Genomic DNA, 23,794 nt, shown 5'->3' with positions numbered 1-23,794 from the left:
ATCTAAAACACAGCACTTAATTCTTTACCTTGTCTATGATGCAGAGACCTTTGTTCATGTGTTTATCTGCCGACCTTCTCTCCACTATTATCCTATGACCCTGCCACATCCCCCTCTCTGAGAAACACCCAAGAATGATCAATAAATACTAAGGGAACTCAGAGGCTGCCAGGATCCTCCGTATGCTGAATGCTGGTCCCCTGGGCCCTCTTATTTCTTTCTCTATACTTTGTCACTGTGTCTTTTTCTTTTCCAAGTCTCTCATTCCACCTAATGAGAAACACCCACAGGTGTGGAGGGGCAACCCACCCCTTCAGATTTCTAGCCTGAAAAATGGAGGAACAATGTCTTTCACATAAAGTTGCTGTAAAGATCAAACCAGCTAAGAAATGTAAAATACTCAACAGTGCCTGACACAAAATAAACACCCAATTAATGGTAGCAGCAAGAAAAGAGCGCTCTTCAACCAACATCTTACCTTCAGAAATTGGTTAAGGAGAAATGAGTGCTTGGTAACCTTCCTGTTAGAGCTGGGGAACACAAATAACCCCAAGATATGATCCAACTGGGAAATGAGGCACCAGAGTCAGCAGGTCTCAGGACTCGAGAACATGTCATAGATCTGGGGCCAAGGGGACTTCCCAATACCCCAGTCCTGAATTAGCCAGATGTGCCCTTCAGTCCTTGGCTGAGCTGGACTGAGGCCTCCTCCAAAGGGAGAAATAAATGTGCATCCTGAAGAGAGCTGACTCTGAAAGAGAGAGAAACCCACAGAGGCTGAGTTTCACCAGCACAACTACTTCCAAGCACATTCCTCAGGTAAGTCATTTCTCTTCCCAAGGGGATTGAATGAGTTTATGGTGAGAGGCTGAAAGCTTTTCTCCTTTATTTTCCCTCATGGGAGAGGAGTGGAAGTGCTATGTTCTCTGTGGGAACCTGCAGACTATGGACGTTTCCCCCAACAGTTGGCATTGACCGATTTATCTGCATGTCTCTCTATCCACATCTTCTATATGAAGAATCTAAGTGGGAATAGCCTCCAAAGTAATCCGATAGTACCAAAGCCCTATTCTAGTTTTGTATAATTTTTAAGTCTCTTCTTTAATTATTTTTTTGCAGACTCCATCATAGACACAGCATACCAGAGTCTCCAAAGGGCTAAGCTCAGGAATCTATTCTCAAGCTCCCAACAGGAGTCTTATATAGCCAGGCAGGCAATGATCATATTTGGGGACCATTAGAAATAATCTAATGCATATCCTCTGAACTTCAAATTTTTAGTATTCTTATTTTCTGCTCAGTAAGCTCAATTTCAATGCAGTTCACAGTTTCTCATATCCACTATGGCATTCTACCAAGGAACTACAACTTGTATTCTCTAAACCCATCTGTTCTAAGAATGCTGATCTGCTTATCAACTTCCAATGTACCTTGCTTAAACTTTCCTCTCTCGATGTGTCCCTGACTGAACTGCAGAAGACAGAACAACTGTACTCATCATCTCTTTCTGCATATCCCATGTCTCCACAGAGGCCACGGTGTCTTCACAAAGCTAACTGCCAAGATTTTCACAGGTGATATTTTCCCTTCCTGATTTTCCATTTTCTACTTGAGCATTAAAATATCAGGAAGAAAAAGAAGATAACCATATAGCAGTTGGTAAAATAAGATATCTGCCCCAGCACAGTCCATACTAAGTATTCAGAATTTACAGTTATATTAGATAAGTATAAATTAGATAACTATTAACATAGCTATATTAGATAAGTAATATTTTTCTCATCTTCAAGAACTAAAAAATTTACTGTTTTAGGTGATATTCAAAAAAGGAAGATACTCACTCACATCAACCCAATTAAAACCACATTTTCTATAGCTGGATGTAACAATCTTAATCCAAATCATTCACCAAAGTTGTTTAACTTTCTTAAAGTAAGGCTCTAGACATTTGCTTCTTTACAAGTATCTTGCAAAGCCATTATGAGATAGAAGAAAACTTTAAATGCACCACATTTTTCTACTCCATCGTAACTAAAATTGCTACTCACGGGATGTGTATAGCTTCTGAATTTTGGTCCATCACATTTTCCAACATCAAATGAGTATACTCTTAGGGTTCTCACTTTATCGTCAGCATAATATATTTTGCTTCCAGAATGCCCAGTAAAGCTGAAATTTTTCATTTAAAGTGATAAAAAAAAATTCCCCAAATATCTGCTTAACAATCTTAGATCTGAGTTTTGGCAAGATAGTTTAATGCATACACAATGAAAACACTACATTTCTCACTCTCTCTCACACATGCACAGATTAAAACCCCAAAGTTTTCACTACATTTCCTCTTTCTTATACAGCTCAATTTTTAACATGCAGCTTACTTATAATCTAAAAACAATTTTAAACATGATTGTCATAAAAATATTTTAAAACAGAGATGAAATATATAAAGGCAGACATAGATCATCCATGGTTACATCCGTTACATTTCTTTAGAAACAGAACTGTTTCTTCTCCTGTAAACAAACTTTTTTTTTCACACATTTAAAGCGAGGTCAGTGCTGACATAAAATTATCACTCTACTCACAGCCTTGTCTAGAGATTTACTTTAAGAAAGTTAAAGTTTGCACTGTGATTGAGATACATTTTCTTCATCTTCACAGCCCCAGCACTCTTACTTGAGAGTACGAGTCAACAGAAGTTTGCAGGCTAAAACCATTCAATAATATTTTCGTCAATACTGGAATGGTGGTAAGTAACATTACAAAACATCAGAGGCCAAAAATGTTTCTTTGTTGGAGCCCAAGATTTTAATTTATTCTTCATTACCTGAAAATACTGCTCATTTAACCTCTTTAGGAAAAAAATATTCTGGAGATGAATAATTCCTTCATTAATGCTTCACTCAAGACGATTCCTTCACACTTATCCTCCAATGCTTTGTTGTTCTCATCCATTTGATGTAGCAGGCACCAAGAATCACCTTTCCTTTGGTGATCTGGCATAACGATCTCTTATGCTTTTTGCTAGTTGTTTGACAAATATTTTGTAAATTTTTCCACGGTATGTATGCACTGTTTGTTGTAGTTCCAGTTCTAAAGGTTTCATTAGGGAATGAGCATTGTCGTCTTAAAAGAACAATTTCTCAGTGCTTCATAAACAGCTCTAAATGCTGGTTGCTTATCATCATGGTAAACACGTCTGTTCGCTGAAGAATCAGGATTCCTTCTTCTGCTTCTTGGCAACTGCTTCCATATAGACAATGACCTGGACGATAATTCCATTGACACGGAAAGGCAAAAGGACTTTCTGGATTGTGAAAAAACATGATATCCAACAAATATTGATTGCCCATGTAATGTTTAGTTTGTATTCTTTAAGCCATGTCATAAGTATATCTCCTCATTGTAGTCACACAGTTGTCATATCATTCTTGAAATACTTCCTTCTCATTCGAGTCATATTCCTCAACGTAACTCCAGGGTTTACTCCAGTTTTTCCACAGTATGGTTGCCTAGAGAAGCAACTATACCATCTTATTTGAGGTTGCTTGTGTTCTGAGGCCACTGCAGCAATTTATGTGGAATTAAATTTCTTTAGTAAAGAACAAATATGATCAACTGGTCGTAAAAAGGCTATTAGTGTGGGAGCAACTTCTTTCAGGAATAACAGCAAGAACAATCTCTGCGAGCCACATGGTTTAAAGAGATTTTCCATGCTGCTGCATTCCCACTTGGAAAGGTTATGGGGTATATTGTATAATTAAATATTTTTAGAAATGAGCCCAGTCACGTCTTCCTTTAAAGCTATGATGTAGCTGATCTTCAGCAAAAACCTGGAATTGAAGAGCTTTGATCCTGAAAATGACAGCTGACTTCAACATGGTCACAGTTTCTTCCAGTCTTTCACCACAGGCAACTACAGCCAGATGCGTTTTCTCAACAGGCTGTATTTTCAGACTACACCTGTCCCACCCACCAGGACGCGCAGTGGGACCAGCGCTGCCCGCGCCTCTCACGGCACCACATCCGCCTCCTGCCAGCCAGGAAGCCACTGAGGCCTGCGTCCTCCCGCCACCACCGCCTGCTGCTTCCTCCAGGGACATGGCGAGCTGGCTGAAGGCATAAAGGAGCAAGCAGAAGCCGCAGGCCAGACACAGCGCCACCACGTGCGGGTAGCGCCACACCTCCCCAGCCGTGTTCCTTGGTCTACGTCTCCGCCGCGCCCCTCTGGCGAACTGGAGCACAGGGACCATAGTTCTAGAAATTTATCCTTTTTCTCTCCATAGATTCAGCAGCAGTGTCTAAAAGAAAAAAATTCATCAATCAATCATTTATATATATTTTAATATAAAGATAAAACACTGCGAGCCAGTGGAACTGGATAGAAAGTAATTCAATTTTACAGAACACACCTGTTTTTCAGGCTCTTTTATTAAATACAAAAGAGCCATATATATTTCTGTGGAATTCCCCTTTTACTTAAGAATTCATTATCAGCGAATTCGTTTAAGGAGGCTGTTTTGTTAGAGGCTGTGGTTGCATTCAAAAATTAGAATAGGAACAATGACTTGTAAAAATTCAAAATTTTATTTTATTTTTGAGATGGAGTCTCGCTCTGTCGCCCAGGCTGGAGTGCAGTGGCGCGATCTCGGCTCACTGCAACCTCAGCCTCCCGGGTGTAAGGAATTCTTTGCTTCAGCCTCCTGAATAGCTGGGATTACAGGCGCATGCCACCACGCCCAGCTAATTTTTTTGTATTTTTAGTAGAGACGAAGTTTCACCACCTTGGCCAGGCTGGTCTTGAACTCCTGACCTCGTGATCAGCCCACCTCGGCCTTCGAAAGTGCAGGGATTATAAAAGTGCTGGGATTATAGGCGTGAGCCACCGCGCACGGCCGGAAGTTCTTTCTTCTGAAAAGGATTATAAATATAATTTCTACTGGCATGACACTTTTACTAATATAGGTTGACTTTTTGCTTCAAACAACCCATTCGTACATCTAAATTAATTTCTGTCAGTATGTGTGTGTGCATGTGTGTGTGTGGATGTGTGTGTGTGGATGCGTGTGTGTGTGGATGCGTGGATGTAAATCGCAGTAAAGGGTAAAGGGAAGGTGGAAAAAAGGGAGACGATCTAACATTTTTCACACATTTTTTAAATACAGAAAAGATATGTAGTAAAAACAATGGTGTAGTGAAAACAAAATCTTGCAAACTAGAAAAAAGACTTAACCCCCGGTCCCGTCCGGTCCCATCCCGCTGCGGCGCCAGCCAGCCGTAAGCTCCACGCAGTTCAACAAGGGCCCCTCCTACAGGCTCTTGGCGGAAGTCCAGAACCGGCTTCTGTCCAAATACGACTCCCAGAAGGAGGCAGAGCTCCGCAGCTGGATCTAGGGACTCACCGGCGTCTCCATCGGCCCGACTTCCAGAAGGGCCTGAAAGACGGGATTATCTTATGCACACTCATGAACAAACTGCAGCCGGGCTCAGTCCCCAAGATCAACTGCTTCAGTGTAGAACTGCTACCAGCTAGAAAACCTCTCCAACTTCTTCAAGGCCATGGTCAGCTACAGCATGAACTCCGTGGACCTATTTGAGGCCACGACCTGTTTGAGAGTGGGAACGTGAGGCAAGTGCAGGTGTCTCTTCTCGCCCTGGCAGGGAAGGCCAAGACTAAGGGGCTGCAGAACGGGGTGGACGTAAGTGAGGAGTACCTGGAGAAGCAGGAGCGGAACTTCGACGACGCCACCATGAAGGCTGGCCAGTGCGTCATCGGGCTGCAGATTACCAACAAATGCGCCAGCCAGTCAGGCATGACTGTGTACGGCAGAGCACGAGGAGGCATCTCTACTACCCCAAGAACCACTTCCTGCCCCCCACGAACCACTCGACCATCAGCCTCCAGATGGGTACAAGCAAGTGCGCCAGCCAGGTGGGCATAGCGGCTCCCGGGACCCAGAGGCACATCTAAGACACGAAGCTGGGAATCACAAGTATGACAACTCTTCCATGTCCCTGAAGATGGGCTACACGCTGGGTGCCAACCAGAGCGGCCAGGTCTTCAGCCTGGGCCGACAGATACACGACCCCAAGTACTGCCTGGGAGAGCAGTGGCCCACGGGGCTCCCTCGGGCTCCGGCGACTGCCCGGGGCCAGGGGAGGCCCCTCAATATCTCCCTTACTACCAAGAGGAGACCGGCTACTGAGGCTCCCAGCACGCTCTCTCCCCACATGGTCTCCCCCGTCTGGGTGTTTGGGTTTTTCTGTGTTTTCATCTTTTTTTTAAAAACCTGTTCAGTGCTGCCAGTCAACCGAGGGTCTGTGAGTAGCAGCGTGGGATCAGGCAGCAGGGCTTTTTTCCCCCTTGCTTTCGTTCCTTCGCAGGACTGAGCCACCGGGCTGTGGGGGAAGAGATCAAGGCCCTATCCCGATGCGCCTAGGGTGAGGGTCCCCGCTGGCATGTCCAGGCTGTGGGCCGAGCTGTGCTGGGGAGACGAGACCTGGGCATGGAGGGAACCGGTCCTCGAAGGTTTCCGGTTGCCTCTCCTCTTCCGCCTTTTGTCAGCCGATCAGTTTGTGGTTTCTGTACCCGCAAAAGTTTCAAGAAGTATTAACAAAAGAAAAAAAATTTTCCCTCCTGGGGAACGGGGCGGGGACAGTGGGTGCTGGGAAATCCGTCCCCTGAGAGACGGGGCCCGGCAACTATGCTAAAATATCTCAGGATCCTGAGTGGCTGGATTTCCCTAGGACCCTCAGACCAACAGACCTCAGACCCTCAGACCTACGCTGGGGCCCGGTGAGGAAACTGAGGCCCGTACAGGGTAGTGGAGTTCTGAGTTGCTAGTGTTAACCCTGACTCCTCTCCATCCTAGCCCCCCTATCCCCGTGGCCCTCAGTAGGGTTTTTTTGTTTGTTTTTGTTTTTGTTCTTTTGAGACGGAGTCTCACTCTGTGGCTCAGGCTGAAGCACAGTGGCCTAATCTCGCCTCACTGTACCGGCCTCCCATGCTCAAGCGATCCTCCTGCCTCAGCCTCCAGAGTAGCTAGGACTACAGGCCTGTGCCACCACGCCTGGCTAATTTTTTGTATTTTTAGTAGAGACGGTATTTCACCATGTTGGCCAGGCTGGTCTGGAACTCTTGCCCTCATGTGATCCACCTGCCTCATCCTCTCAAAGTGTTGGGATGACAGGTGTGAGCCGCCATGCCCGGCCCCTCAGTAGGTGTTAAGGAGCCCCAGCCCTCCTTCTCCCCTTCCGGGCCTAACCAGGTATACTGCTGTATCTCCCCTGGCCACACGCCCGGCCAAGTACTGCACAGGGCCCCCACCCAGGGACCCTGCGCATGAGATAATGTGAAATACTGACTGTGGACCAAACGCAATAAAACCTCTGTTTTTAAGAAGAAAATGAAAAGACTTAAAATTGGCATTTTAAGACTTTATATATATTATTAAATATATATTACATGTAAATGTTATACAATTTAGCGCCTCTATCTCTCAGTCTCCGGGAGAGGTTAGGAACTTAACTTTTGTAAGCCTCATTTAGTAAACACATCTGGCCTACCCACATTGACCAACCTCTCTCCTAACAACATCCAGTAAATTTCAGAAGCTCATCCAAAACTCTCCCACCTTCTGTTTCAACAGATATATCAACTGATACAATTATACAATAATTGTATAGGATAATATTAGATTTAATCTCACAATCACACTCAGCTTGATTACCAACCCTTCTCCTACATCTTGCTCACCTAAATTTATCTACATTGAATAGCTTAGAAAGGTATGTTGTCTGTGTATTATAGTGTAAGTTATTGTAATATGGAAATATGGACTTTCTTTAACTCTAATTTGCTGCCTAGGAAATACCAATATTTTTTAAGCATGGCAAGTGTTTCCAAGCATTCAGAAGTGGAGAGTGTAGGATATCCACTGCAGAATGAGGTCTGCTTGTCATCCTCTCAGTCTCAACTGCTCTCCCTCCTTCATCTCTCTCTGTTTCATTGATGAGTACAGAAGATCAGTCATTTTTATACGAAATGAAAATTGGTGGAACTAAGGTGTTGATTTGATTATCTGACCAATTGTTTATTGAGTGTCTATTACAAACTAAATTGTGTTCTGGAGAACAGCTCAGGAAATGAATCCTTGACATTGATGTACATAATAGAAATACAAACATACCATTAAAAAATCAGACCTCTTAGGATAATCCAGATTCTCATGTAAGTTTTGTGAAGCTCTTTCAAGATGAGAATGTAAAATTTCAAAAAAATCATTTTAACAAGTTCTTCTTGAGATAGAAAGGTGAAATTAGAAGATCGTATATGGTTGTTTCACTAGCTCAAATCTTAAGTATGGTTTTTAGTCAATTGACAGCCATGTAATTCTTAGTTTTATATACTGATGTTCATTAGAAATTACAAACTTTAAAAAATATTCCTGTCTCATTCTACTAATCAATTTAAAAATTTCACTCATTTGGTTATATTTCTTCATTTTACCTGGTCTTTAATACTTCTTTCCTGCCCGGCATTAAACTTAATTAATGTCTAATTTGTTTCCTTGGTTTAGTTACTTTTGGCCACGTTCAGTACACTTCTTATGAAGCAGGCATGTAGGAATGTTTACAAGTTTATGGTTCTCACTCTTCCAAATCCCTAATGGCAGCACCCAACAGACACACATCACAATATAAACACATACACACACATGCATGCACACCCATACTCACCCACCTACACACAGACACACACACACACACACTCCAGTGGATCAACACATGAAACACTCTACAGGCAAAGACATCATACATCAGGGATCTGTTAGTGCACTGCACACTTTTGCAAATTATCAAGACTGCTCATTTGAGGTGAATCTACAGAGATTTCAAAGGCTATTTGAGTGCTAAGCTATCTAACTAGTGGTTGGACACTATTTAAATAATGCATTAAACACAGCTCTTGAGGCTCTGAAGAATTTCTGTGCTTTCCAATGAACCAGGAGTTACAAGGTCCTGAAAAGTGCAAGCTTGTTATATCCTTTAATAGATAAAGCAAAGCTGATATTAATGTGAATATACTTTGTATTTACTTCTATTTGCATTAATTTTTTTTGCTTGTAATATACATTTTTATATAACTGGGGATAAGAAACATCTTAGGAAAAAGAAAACAAAAAATAAAATTTCCCTGATTACCCTGTGCCTTGGTCCTGTAACCCTGCACTGCACATATACACTATAAATGGGTGTCTTAGGGAGCCACTTTGGTATTTCATTTTAACAGCTCATCCTGGAGAATATATTTGTGAGTGGATCACATATTACAACTGATTTAAATTTTGACCCATATAGGAATACGTTTTCACAAATATGTCTGAAGCCTGGATACTGTAAAAATATTTATCATCATAGAATAATAAAAGGCTAGCGATTAGTTACTCAGAAATTGTTCAATAACTCTAAGACAACTTAGACATAAATAGTTGTGAGTGAGTATAGTTCATCATTAATGTTTGTAAAAATTAATGCTGTCATTTATGGTTGGGAATAAAAAACTAGAAATGTAACTTTATTTGATAGAGATAAATGATAGATATAAAGTTTACAAAAAGCAAGAGAATAATAATAGATGTGTAAAAATTTTTGTTTTATAGATAAGATTTTATGATTAAATTGTGTTAAACAACATGAATCTAACGTGTTTTGCATACTACATCTGCAGTTACAACATCACAGCCTTTTAAGTATTTCATTAACTTCAAAATGTAACTTATCACTGAAACAATCTCATTTAATGAATTGGGATAATGGGTAATGATTGGTATAAGCTGAAAGCAATACTACACTTTTAAAGTTATATCTCTTTGTGTATTACTACAAACACCAGAGAAGATGGTCAATAATTACTGTACAATGTCTATCATAATACTTAAACCTGGAAGAAAATCATTAAATGTTTGGTGAATAGAATTGGTGAATTGCTTCCATTTTATACAATTTTCTGTTCATTTTAGGGCTTACCAAAACTTGCAGCTCTGAGTAAGGCCCAATTATTTACTCCTTCAAATAAAGCAAGATTTCAAGAATAAGTGTGAATATTTTGTTTTGTTTTTAACTGTTTTGTTTTTCCAGTCTGTAGCTGCTCCAAATCACACTAATCTTTCTAGACTCTGGTATATGTCCCGGTCTCTAGGCCACTGTTACCACCATCACCATCTTTTGTGCCTCAAGGTTGAGCCCTCCTAACTTACCTGCATGGAATTGGAAAAGTCCCATTTCATGATACTTTAAGCAACCCAGATGTCTCTTTCACTGAAAGTGGTATTCTTCCTGTGTTTTTTTTTCCAGCAAGTGATGTCAACCTCTACCTACACCTGACATCTCAGTGTAATTCTTGACATTTTCTTCTTCACATTTCCATTTTCAATCACCAAGTGTCATCGGATTTTACCTTCTCTCTATTTCTTGAATGAATTTTTCTCTTTCTGTCTTCATTGCCAACATGGATTCCAGCCTATCACTCTCTCACCTGGGCTACAGTGAGCATCTCTAAAGTGCTGTCCCTGATTCTCTCTGCAAAAATGTTTGTGTGCTATATCCAAAATGACTTACTTGAAATGTAAATACAAGTTACATTCTAAATTGCTTGGCTTAAAAATTCCCAAAGACTTCACATTCATACTAGGATAAATATCAAGAGTCCAAAAATGGGTTCAAGCAGTACAAAATTTGTTTCTTGTCTCTCTCCCCCATCTTGTGGCATGAACATTATTGAACTAAATGATTCAGATATATTTTCTCTTGCCTTCTGGACTTTGGTCTTCTTATTTTTGTGCTTTTCCCACTACAATCCCAGATTTATATAATTAGCTCTTACTCTTATTTTAGTTTGCTCTTCATCTTCCCCAAGGGAACCCTTATCTGATATCCTTAAATATGAAAGGCTTTCATAACTGTGCATAGCTTTTCTCTGTTGCTTATAATATTGTTTTTAGGTTTTTATATTTTTATTACTATTTATAATAAATAAGTCTGAGCATGCTCTTTGATAAGTCTAATAAAGTTTTGATGCAATTAGTAATTCAGTATGTAATTGTTTTCTATAAGCCATGATTCTAGAGATTGAAGGGAAAATGCAGCAGTAATCTGTCCCAAGTGGAAGGACAAATAGCCAAGGAATATTGACCTACCCATTCATCTCTCAAAAACGGGGTTAAGATATTGATTCTCCTGTTTTCAGGATGAAGCAGGGACAGGGAGTTTCTTGCTTGTTATCCTCTCAACTCACTCTTTTTATGGACAACGTAATTAACCTGATAAATGACACAGAAGATTTTGATGTTCATTAGCAAGGTGGTGATTCCAAGAAGTTGAAATAAAAAGGCTTCAGAACCTGTCTCTCTCAATCGCTATCTTTGGGCTCTTGAGGCTGCTAGTGCACAAAATAGGGAGCACTTGGGTAAGAGCCACATAGGCAGGCTCAGTCCAGCTACTGGTTTCATAAATCCAAGTTTTCCAAGCATGACAGAATGTCAGAATCCCATGAGCCAAAGTTTTATGATGAGAGAGAAAGAATGATATTTTACTCTCCAATCTAATTTTCAAATTAAATTTTAAACAAAGTTAATAAAGTTAAATAAAGTTAACAAAGCTGAACATACACACACATGAATATCCATGAACATGCACACAGGCTTCTTGCATTCATTTTTTTAACTGTTTAATCGTTCATGACAAATGGTTTGATTTTGCATTTTCTATCTACCAATACTTGCACAAGGTCTGGCTGCAAAACTTTTGTTGGTCAAACATTAGCATTTGGGGAACATGTCCCTGCTGAGAGAGAGAAGATCTTGATACAGCCTTAACTACATCATCAGTACACATGGGGCTCTTTTTAACCAGAGGGAGGCAAATGGTTTTCAGATGGTTGTGTAGCTGGTTTTAACAGTAGCCTGCAGTGGCTTTTTGACAGACATAAACCTTACTAGTTATTGGTAGGCTTCAGAGCATTAGTATGAGGTTTCAATTTGCTTATGTTAGGCATGAGAAGGTAGCACTATCCTAGATGCCCTAAATATTGCTCTTTGTCACATTTTTTCCCACTGAATTCAGAGGTAATTTGGAGACTGTGTCTAAAATGGTCTTATATTCATGTGTTTGCCATAGGTTTCTGAAGCTTCCATTCTGGACATGGTCTCAAGTTGGCTCTTGAGGGCTAATTTCATTACACATGATCATAGGCATAAATTTAAATTTATGGAGAATTGTTTTGTACATCCCACAGAATCTGGATTCACTACCAAGAGACTGTAGAGTTTATCAAAAAGAAGATAAAGAGGAATAAGAGTCCTTGCTGTCTAGGGAATATATCATCTTCTTTGGGTAATGCCTATTAATGCTTCTCAAAATAGCTAGAGCATTCAAGGTTTGTAACCAGCTCACAATAAGAGAAGTAGCTTCTACTAGAAATTAAATATATTATTTATTTCATTGAGTAACTATTGCTACAAGAATATATTTGCTGAATAAACTAGCATGTTTATTGACATAATTGATTTGCATACCATGGCAACACTTCATGGACCAAACCCTAAGTCCCATGAAAAATTGAATAGAAGTATTTGACAGTTAAGTATAATTGGAAAAGCCTGGCCCTAGGTCTCAGGAAGCAATCTGGTTGACTGTGTTTTCAGTGTGTAGCCGTAATACAACTGTATATCAGTAGCATACATTAGACTCTTTATGCACTCTACATATATTTTCTCATTTGATCCTTCAATACATGCATAAGACAGGAAATAAACTTGAATTTAATTGCTCCAGTAAGGCCAAATACCAAAAACCTCATTACAACACCTACATTAGAAATTCTTCCAATTAAAATAAAGTTACCAGAGGCAATTGCTCCTGCCATAATGAGAAGACATTGGATGAAATTAAAAAAAATTTTTCTTTGTTTAAAGCCATTTAAACACTGTGGGCCTAAAGTTACAATGAATTAAATTTCAGAGAAAAACAAGCCCTTCCTAGGTGATCACAGATTAGCAGCAGAGCCTATCTTTGAGGACATTTGCTGGATCTGGGGCCTTGAGTAGGTAGAAGGACAAGCCCACAATGTGCAGAAACAGCTAGAACATTGGGAATAAGCAAAGTAATCTACAGGGAGCTGCAATAGGGGCTGAAAGCTAGAAAGATCATGTGGTCTCCTAGCTCGTACTTATTTTCACTTAAGAGACAGGGTCTCATTCTGTCACCCAGGCTATGGTGCAGTAGAGTGATCATGGCTCACTGCAGCCTCAGACTCCTCCCTCAGGTGATCCTCCTGCCTCAGCCTCTCCAGTAGATAGAACTACAGGTGCACAACATCATGCCTGGCTAATTTTTAATTTTTTTTGTGGACACAAAAACCCACTATGTTGCCCAGGCTGGCCTAGAACTCTTGGCCTCGTGTTCTTCCTGTCTTGCCCCCCACCCTCAAGCACTGCTATGACAGGTGTGAGTCACCACATCTGGCCTCCCCTAGCATTTAGATGCTAAACTGTTGGAAAAATGAGTGAAAAATAAATATAAGTAGCATTTTTAGTATTTTCTTCCCATAAACCCATGGAATTGTTTAGTGTATCTTACTGCTTCATATAGGAGACCATTCCTGCCTCAAACTATGCAAACTAAGTATTTAAAATTTGATATTTGCCCTACAATAAGCTCTATACTAAAGCTCATTACATGTGATTTTGACAATCTCTGTTTTTATACCACAGTTGCAAAAAATTAATCATATTCTTTACTTCATGAGACATTATTATTATTGTTTCCTACAAGTTTCTCTCTGGTTTTACTTATTTAAATTTTTTATTCCTTATCCCTTGTCACAGACAGGCATGCTAATGTGTTTGATACAGGTTCTTTACTCTTAAAGAATTCTTACAAGATAAGAAGGTTGTTTTCTGAGTATGTGTATGTGTATATACACAAATGTATACATTTTTCTTAAAGAGTATTGTGCTATAAATCTAATTTTATTTCTAATTTTTTCACAGAGCATCACATCCTTCATAGATTCCCACACTGTTGTAGGTTATTTTTGGTTGTTTATTCCCCTGTAGCTGCTGCATAGTTTTGAATAAAATGAATCAACCACAATTTCCCTATCCAGTCTTGCAGTAGAATTCACACTGATATCCTGCTACTGAAATATTCACTTCCCTATGGTATTCTTATGAAAATACTTTTTGCTCATGTGTCACAATTTGTCAGGGGCTATGTTAGTCTATTACTATTGCTATGAAGACATATGCAATGCTGGGTAATTTATTTATTTTATTTTAAAAAGAGGTTTATCTTGGTTCAGGGTTCTGCAGGCTGCACAGGAAGCAATGGCATCTGCTCTGGGTGAGGCCTCAAGAAGCTTACAATCATGTCAGAAGGTGAGGGGAAGCCAGTGTGTCACATGGTCAGAGAGGGAATAAGAGAGAGAAGGGGGCAGTCCCAGGCTGTTTTTAACAATCAGATATCTCATGAACTCACTGAGAACTCACTCACAAGGGGATGGTGCTAAACCAAGCTTGTCCAGCCCACAGCTTGTGGACTGAATGCAGGTCAGAACAGCTTTGAATTGTGGCCCAAAACAAATTTGTCAACTTTGTTAAAACATAAGAGATTTTGTATGTGTGTGTGCGTGTGTTTAGCTCAGCAGCTATTTTTAGTGTATTTTATGTGTGGCCCAAGAAAATTATTCTTCCATTGTGGTCCAGGGAAGCCAAAAGGTTTGACATTCCTGCACTAAACTATTTATAAGGGATCTACCCCATGATCCAATAGCTTTCACTGGGCCCCACCTCCAACATGGGGGATCACATTTCAGCATGAGATTTGGAGGGGACACACATTCAAACTATATATCAGGGATATGTGCCCATCATTGAGACAGGCTGTAGAGTATGCATACTTTCAAATGGGTCCTGTCATGTTATTTTCTGAAATGTTTAAAACCATTGAGTTTCCCATCCATTGCCCATAAAGGTTGTTTTCCTCATATCCTCATCACACAATGTTATCTAGGATTCTTATATTTTCTAAGCGAGTGGTGAAAATACAGATCTCATTTTATCTGTGCACATTTGCCTTTGTCAGATTATTAATAATGTATTGGAAATTTTTGGCCCATTTTTCTATTGAGTTGACTATCTTCTTTGTTCATTTGAATATCAATCATATTCACTTTGCCCTAAGCATTGTCGACATTTTCTATTACTCTGTCACATGTGTGATAATCTTGTATGCCAGGCTTTATAGAAATGAGTATTTATGATTTTTATACTCCTTCTAGAGTTTATGTATTTAATTAAATTCTTTGGTTTAGTACATGTTTTATTAAATTGTAACAATAGGCCTAAATCTATGTTTGATTGGGTTCATTCAGATTTAGAATTCAGATAATCTTTTGGTGGATAAATTCTTTTCATCATAATGAAGAATGGCTATAATAATGCAATATGATTATTTCTGCTAATGCTTATTGTTTTATAGTCTACTTTGTTTATGTGGACAGGAGGACAAGACCTGAATGGCCTTGACCAACTCAGCTTTCTGTACCTCCTGGTTCTCAGAATAATTTTAGAATGTTCCAAGAAGACAATATCCTGAGATAAGGAGAAACTGTCTAGGACAGCCTGGGCTCTGTCCTTGTTGTTCCTAGAACAGCATATTCCTGCAACTCTTAAACTCCAGAGAGCCAAGTAGTACATGGGGTGTGAAACCCAGAGCAAAGCACTCAGGGGTTCCTCAGCTGCAGTACACAGTGGGGCATGTGCAGAAGAGACTCTGTCAACCCTCGGCAACTTTTCTGACTTCAACGGTCAGGCTTGCCATAAAACTTAGGCTTTTGCTGATTCTTCCTGCCCCTCTTTGAGTAATAAATTTGGTTTGCCTGACTTACTGTGTGAGCATTCTTCTGTTTCTGGAAAGTTAGTTTATATAAAACCTCCTGCTAGACCTAGGAATCTATGCAATGTGGACGTGTCATAGAAGTAAATAAGAAGCAACTTAACTGAGTTGAAAACTAGCATATAAGACATGGGGCCACTGTAGCAAGGGGCAAAATGATCCTGCCAAAAACACCACATATGACCATTCCAGACGCATTCTGGAAGAAGGATGTTGAAACTCAGGCAGATCTGAAGATCTTATCCAAACCAATGGGAGGCTAATAAAGCAAGGGAATTCCACTGTACTCTAATTCAAGAGTACAAGCTTCATCTCAGAGAAAAGCAATGCAATGGCCCCAGTGATCAGACCAGAAAGACCCTCTGCCACAGAGAAAGCAGAGATCTAGAGAATAGCATGAAGACAATAAGAGACTTGAGACTCACTTTCACTTTGCCCTGAAGCCACAGAAAGCCCAAAGCATCTGGACATCTTCTTGGAGGCATTTTCCTAAAACAGACCTATTGAAACTTGAAGAAAAATGTGAATCGAGAAACTAAATTTAACGATATGTTATTTTCTCCAACCCTTCCTCACAAATTAACCACAGGATGAGTCTAGTGAGATAAAGCATATCATTTATACAAAATACAGAATTTATATATTCTTTATGTGAGCAGAAATATGTTCAAATTTTACTCAATAGATGTATTTTGTTTTACTACTAGAAATAGTAATTTTCACTTGGTCATTACTTTATTTTATAATTATCTCTATTTAAATTTGTATTAGCCCACTCCTGGGTATCTACCTAGAGAAAAATAAGTCATATGAAAAAGACATTTGTACACACATTTATAGCAGCACAATTTGCAGTTGCAAAAATGTGGAACCAGGTTAAATGTCTATCAGTAAATGAGTGGACACAGAAAATGTATTATAGATAGACCATGGAATACTACTCAGCCCTAAAAAGGAATGAAATAATGGCATTTGCAGCAACCTGGATGAAGTTAGAGATGATTATACTAAGTGAAGTAACTCAGGAATAAAAAAACAAACATTGTATGCTCTCACTTATAAGTGGGAGCTAAGCTATGAGGGTGTAAATGCATAAGAATGATACAATGGACCTTGGGAACTCAGAGGGAAGGTTGGGGGATGAGGGATAAAAGACTACACACTGGGTACAGTGTACACTACTCGAGTAATGCATACACCAAAATCTCAGAATATCACCACTAAATAACTTTTCCATGTAACCAGAAGCCACCTGTTTCCCAAAAACTATTGAAATAAAGTGATATGTATGAAAACAATGAATATGATAGTCTTGAGGCACAAAATTTACTGGGTTTCATATGGGAGAAAAACAGCTAAAATCAAACACATGGACAGGCAGTCAGAACAATGTCCATCATATACATAGTAAAATTAATACAACAGCAAACATGCATAAGTGGAGTCCATTTGGAATAGCCTGCAGTGAAGATGTATGCCTTAGGGCACACATAACCCATGTTAGGGAGAAAATGTATAATTTTACTCAATGTGAAAACCTCTTCAGAAATAACTCAATCCACGCTACGCAGATGCAGTCCTGTACTGTAGAGACAAAGAATAAGAATCATCAAAGTGGAAAAACCTCTGCCCCTACTCCAAATTCTGCTTCACACAGGAGTAGTACTACTGGAGAGAAAAGCCATACGTGTCCCAAATGTGGGAAAGCCTTTACTTATCAGTCATTTCTCATGAGACATATGAAAATTCACACTGGAAAGAAATCTGATGAATATAACAAAAGTGGGAAAGGCTTGAGATATTCCCTACACCTGAATAAACATGTAAGAAAGAACATTCTGTAGAAGCCCTATAAATGAAAGGAATGTGGGAAAAACTTCAGCAAGCCTCAAAACATGTATGTATAAGGAGTCACTCTGGAAAGAAACCCTATAAATGTGACAAATGTGGAAAAGACTTTGCAAAGTCAACAGAATCAAAAGCCATCTTAAGAGATACAATTGTGAGAAGCCTGTGAGTGAAAGGTGGAAAATCATCATTAATTTTTCACCATACTGAACATGCGAGGAGAACATACGGGAAGGGAGCTCAATGAGTTAACATGCATGAAAACATCGTCCCTGAACTCTGTGAGTTCAATGCAAGCATCACAAAGAAGTTTCTGAGAATGCTTCTGTCTAGTTTTTATCTGAAGATATTACCTTTTGCAGCACAGGCTTCAAGGCGCTCCAAATAAACACTTGCAGATTCCACAAAAGGAGTGTTTCAAAACTGTTCTATCAAAAGGAACGTTCAGGTCTGTGAGGTGAATCCACTCATCACACAGAAGTTTCTGAGAATGCTTCTCTCTAGTTTTTATGTGAAGATATTTCATTTCCCAGCATAGGCCTCAAAGCGCTCCAAATATCCACTTGCAGATCCTACGAAAAGAGTGTTTCAAAGCTGCTCTTTCAAAAGCAAGGTTCAAGTCTGTGTGTTGAATGCACTCATCAGAAAGAAGTTTCTGAGAATGCTTCTGTCTAGTTCTTACGTGAAGATATTTCCTTTTCCAGCTTAAGCCTCAAAGCGCTCCAAATAAACACTTGCAAATTCTACAAAAGGAGTGTTTCAAAAGAGTTGTATCAAAAGGAACGTTCAAGTCTGTGAGTTGAATGCACTTATCACACAGAAGTTTCCTGGAATGCTTCTGTCTAGATTTTATGTGAAGACAATTCCTTTTCCAGCATAGGCCTCAAAGCGCTCCAAATATCCACTTGCAGATTCTACAAAAAGAGTGTTTCAAAACTGCTCTATCAAAAGCAAGCTTCAACACTGTGAGTAGAATGCACTCATCACAAAGAAGTTTCTGAGAATGCTTCTGTCTAGTTTTTATGTGAGGATATTTCCTTTTCCAACACAGGCCTCAAAGCGCTCCAAATAAACACTTGCAGATTCTACAAAAGGAGTGCTTCAAAACTGTTCTTTCAAAAGGAAGGTTCAAGTCTCTGAGTTGAATGCACTCATCCACAGAATTTTCAGAGAATGCTTCTGTCTAGTTTTTATGTGAAGATATTTCATTTCCCAGCATAGGCCTCAAAGCGCTCCAAATATCAAATTGCAGATTCTACAAAAAGAGTTTTTCAAAACTGATCTATCAAAAGGAAGTTTCAAGTCTGTGAGTTGAATGCTCTCATCACAAACTAGGCTCTGACAATGCTTCTGTATAGTTTCTATGTGAAGATATATCATTTTCTTTGCATAGGCCTCAGATCGCTCCAAATATCCACTTGCACATTCTACAAAAAGAGTATTTCCAAACTGCTCTATCAAAAGGCCCGTTCAACTCTGTGAGTTGAATGCACGCATCACAAAGAAGTTTCTGAGAATGCTTCTGCCTAGTTTTTAGATGAAGATATTTCACTTCCCACCATAGGCCTCAAACCGCTCCAAATATCCACTTGCACATTCTACAAAAGGATTGTTTCAAAACTGCTCCTTCAAACGGAAGATTCAAGTCTGTGAGTTGAATGCACTCATCACACAAAAGTTTCTGAGAATTCTTCTGCCTAGTTTTCATGTGAAGATGTTTCCATTTCCAGAATAGGCCTCAAATCGCTACAAATATTCACTTGCAGATTCTACAAAAAGGGTGTTTCAAAACTTCTCTAACAATTGGTAGGTTCAACTGTGAGTTGAATGCACTCATCACACAAAAGGTTCTGAGAATGCTTCTGTCAAGTTTTATGTGAAGAAATTTTCTTTTCCAACATAGGCCTCAAGGCGCTCCAAATAAACACTTGCAGATTCTACAAAAGGAGCATTTCAACACTGTTCTATTGAAAGGAACGTTCAAGTCTGTGAGTTGTATGCACTCATCACACAGAAGTTTCTGAGAATGCTTCCGTCTAGATTTTATGTGAAGATATTTCATTTGCCTGCATAGGCGTCAAAGCGCTCCAAATATCCACTTGCAGATACTACAAAAAGAGTGTTTCAAAACTGGCGTATCAAAAGGAAGGTTCAAGTCTGTGAGTTGAATGCACTCATCACACAGAAGGTTCTGAGAATGCTTCTGTCTAGTTTTTGTGTGAAGATATTTCCTTTTCCTTGCATAGGCCTCAGATCGCTCCAAATAACTACTTGCCGAATTTACAAAAAGATTGTTTCAAAACTGCTCTATCAAAAGGCCAGTTCAACACTGTGAGATGAATGAATGCATCACAAAGAATTTTCTAAGAAAGCTTCTCTCTAGTTTTTATGTGAAGATATTTCCTTTTCCAACATATGCCTCAAGGAGCTCCGAATAAACACTTGCTGATTCTACAAACTTAGTGTTTCAAAACTGTTCTATCAAAAGGAACGTTCACGTCCTTGAGTTGAATGCACTCATCACAAAGAGGTTTCTGAGAATGCTGCTGTCTAGTTTTTATGTGAAGATACTTCCTTTTCCTTGCATAGGCCTCAAATCGCTCCAAATATCCACTTGCAGATTTTACAAAAAGAGTGTTTCCAAACTGCTCTATCAAAAGCCTGATTCAACTCTGTGAGTTGAATGCACGCATCGAGAAGAGCTTTCTGAGAATGCTTCTGTCTAGTTTTTAGGTGAAGATATTCCGTTTCCCAGCATAGGCCTCAAAGTACTCCAAATATCCACTTGCAAATTTTACAAAAAGAGTGTTTCCAAACTGCTCTTTCAAAAGGAAGCTTCAAGTCTGTGAGTTGAATGCACTCAACACAAAGAAGTTTCTGAGAATGCTTCTGTCTAGTTTTTATGTGAAGATATTTCCTTTTCCAGCATAGGCCTCAAAGCGCTCCAAATATCCACTTGCAGATTCTACAAAAAGAGTGTTTCAAAACTGTTCTATCAAAACGAAAGTTCAATTCTGTGAGTAGAATGCACTCATCACAAAGAAATTTCTGAGAATGCTGCTGTCTAGTTTTTATGGGAAGGTATTTCCTTTTCCAACATAGGCCTCAAAGCGCTCCCAATAAACACTTGCAGATTGTACAAAAGGAGTGTTTCAAAACTGTTCTATCAAAAGGAACGTTCAAGTCTGTGAGTTGAATGCACTCCTCACAAAGAAGTTTCTGAGAATGCTGCTGTCTAGTTTTTGTGTGAAGATAATTCCTTTTGCTTGCATAGGCCTCCAATCGCTGGAAATATCCACTTGCAGATTTCACAAAAAGAGTGTTTCCAAACTGCTCTATCAAAAGACAGGTTCAACTCTGTGAGTTGAATGCATGCATTGAGAAGAACTTTCTGAGAATGTTTCTGGCTAGTTTTTAGGTGAAGATAATCCGTTTCCCAGCATAGGCCTCAAAGTGCTCCAAATGTCCATTTGCAGATTTTACAAAACGAGTGTTTCAAAACTGCTCTTTCAAAAAGAAGGTTCAAGTCTGTGAGTTGAATGCACTCAACACGAGGAAGTTTCTGAGAATGCTTCTGTCTAGTTTTTATGTGAAGATATTTCCTTTTCAAGCATAGGCCTCAAAGCGCAACAAATATCCACCTGCAGATTCTACAAACAGAGTGTTTCCGAACTTCTCTATCAATTAGTAGGTTCAACATTGTGAGTTGAATGCACTCATCATAAAGAAGTTTCTGAGAATGCTTCTGTCTAGTTTTTATGTGAAGATATTTCCTTTTTCAACATAGGCCACAAGGTGCTCCGAAAAAACACTTGCGGATTCTACAAACTTAGTGTTTCAAAACTGTCCTATCAAAAGGAATGTTCAAGTCCTTGAGATGAATGCACTCATCACAAGGAGGTTTCTGAGAATGCTGCTGTCTAGTTTTTATGTGAAGATATTTCCTTTTCCTTGCATAGGCCTCAAATCGTTCCAAATATACACTTGCAGATTTTACAAAAAGAGTGTTTCCAAACTGCTCTATCAAAAGGCAGGTTCAACTCTGTGAGTAGAATGCACGCATTGAGAAGAGCTTTCTGAGAATGCTTCTCTCTAGTTTTTAGGTGACGATATTCCATTTCCCAGCATAGGCCTCAAAGTGCTCCAAATATCCACTTGCAGATTTTACAAAAAGAGTGTTTAAAAACCGCTCTTTTGAAAGGAAGCTTCAAGTCTGCGAGCTGAATGCACTGAACACAGAGAAGTTTATGAGAATGCTTCTGTGTAGTTTTTCTGTGACGATATTTCCTTTTCCAGCAGAGGCCTCAAAGCGCTCCAAATATACAATTGCAGATTCTACAAAAACAGTGTTTCAAAACTGTTCTATCAAAAGGAAAGTTCAACTCTGTGAGTAGAATGCACTCAGCACAAAGAAGTTTCTGAGAATGCTGCTGTCTAGTTTTTACGTGAAGATATTTCCTTTTCCAACATAGGCCTCAAAGTGCTCCGAATGAACACTTCCAGATTGTTCAAAAGGAGTGTTTCAAAACTGTTCTATCAAAAAGAAGGTTCAAGTCTATGAGTTGAATGCACTCCTCACAAAGAAGTTTCTGAGAATGATTCTATCTAGTTTTCATCTGCATGTATTTCTTTTTCCACTAGATGCCGAAATCGCACCAAATATCCACTTACAGTTTCCACAAAAAGAGTGTTGCAGAACTGTTCCATGAAAACGAATGTTCAACTCTGTGAGTTCAATCCCCACAAGACATAGAAGTTTCTGAAAATGCTTCTGTCTAGTTTGTACTTGAAGAGATCTTTTCCAGCATAAGCCTCAAAGAGCTCCAAATATCCACTTGCGGATTCTACAAAAACAGTGTTTCAAAACTGGTCTATCAAAAGGAATGTTCAACTCTGTGAGTTGAATGCACTCATCACAAAGAAGATTCTGAGAATGCTTCCATCTAGCTTTTATGCAATGATATTTCCTTTTGCAGCATAGGCCACAAAGCGCTCCAAATATCCACTTGCAAATTCTACAAAAACAGGTTTTCAGAACTGCTCTATCAAAAGGCAGGTTGAACTCTGTGAGTTGAATGCACAAAGCACAGGGAACTTTCTGAGAATGCTTTTGTCTTGTTTCTACGTGAAGATACTTCCTTTTCCAGCATAGGCCTCGAAGCACTCCATCCATCCACATGAAGATTCTACTAAAAGAGTGTTTCCAAACTTCTCTATCAAAAGAAAGGTTCAACTCCGTGAGTTCAACGCACACATCACAAAGAAGTTTCTGAGAATGCTTCTCTCCAGTTTTTATGTGAAGATATTTCCTTTTCCAGCATAGGCCTCAAAGCGCTCCACATATCCACTTGCAGATGCTACAAAAAGAGTGTTACAAAACTGCTCTTTCAAAAGGAAGCTTCAAGTCTGTGAGTTGAATGCACTCATCACAAAGACGTTTCTGAGAATGCTTCTGTCTAGTTTTCATGTGAAGAAGTTTCCATTTAAAGCATAGGCCTCAAATCGCTCCAAATTTTCACTTGCAGACTCTACAAAAAGAGTGTTTCGGAACTTCTCTATCAATTGGCAGGATCAACTCGGTGAGTTCAATGCACTCTTTACCAAGAAGTTTCTGAGAAAGCTTCTGTCTAGTTTTTATGTGAAGATATATCCTTTTCCAACATAAGCCTCAAAGGGCTGCAAATAAACACTTGCAGATTCTACAAAAGGAGTGTTTCAAAACTGTTCTCTCAAAAGGAACGTTCAAGTCTGTGAGTTGAATGTACTCATCTCAAAGAGGTTTCTGAGAATGCTGCTGTCTAGTTTTTATGTGAAGATATATCCTTTTCCAGCATAGGCCTCAAAGTGCTCCAAATATCCACTTGCAGAATGTACAAAAAGAGTGTTTCGAAACTTCTCCATCAATTGGTATGTTCAAGTCTGTGACCTGAATGCACTCATCAGAAAGAAGTTTCTGAGCATGCTTCTGTCTAGTTTTTATGTGAAGATA

The 23,794-nt window shown here is 39.4% G+C and overlaps 2 pseudogenes; one reads left to right on the top strand and one right to left on the bottom strand.

Moving 5' to 3' along the window:
• Nucleotides 1–2,977: 2,977 nt before the first annotated feature.
• On the bottom strand, nt 2,978–4,253 carry LOC129057616 (glucoside xylosyltransferase 1-like; annotated as a pseudogene).
• A 1,197-nt stretch (nt 4,254–5,450) lies between these two features.
• On the top strand, nt 5,451–6,206 carry LOC134759661 (calponin-2-like; annotated as a pseudogene).
• The last annotated feature ends 17,588 nt before the right edge of the window (nt 6,207–23,794 follow it).

The sequence above is a fragment of the Pongo abelii genome, chromosome 12 (assembly GCF_028885655.2).
Source record: "Pongo abelii isolate AG06213 chromosome 12, NHGRI_mPonAbe1-v2.0_pri, whole genome shotgun sequence".
NCBI classification, from domain to species: domain Eukaryota; kingdom Metazoa; phylum Chordata; class Mammalia; order Primates; family Hominidae; genus Pongo; species Pongo abelii.
Note: the sequence above shows the minus strand (reverse complement) of the source record. Positions and strands in the feature narration are given on the sequence as shown.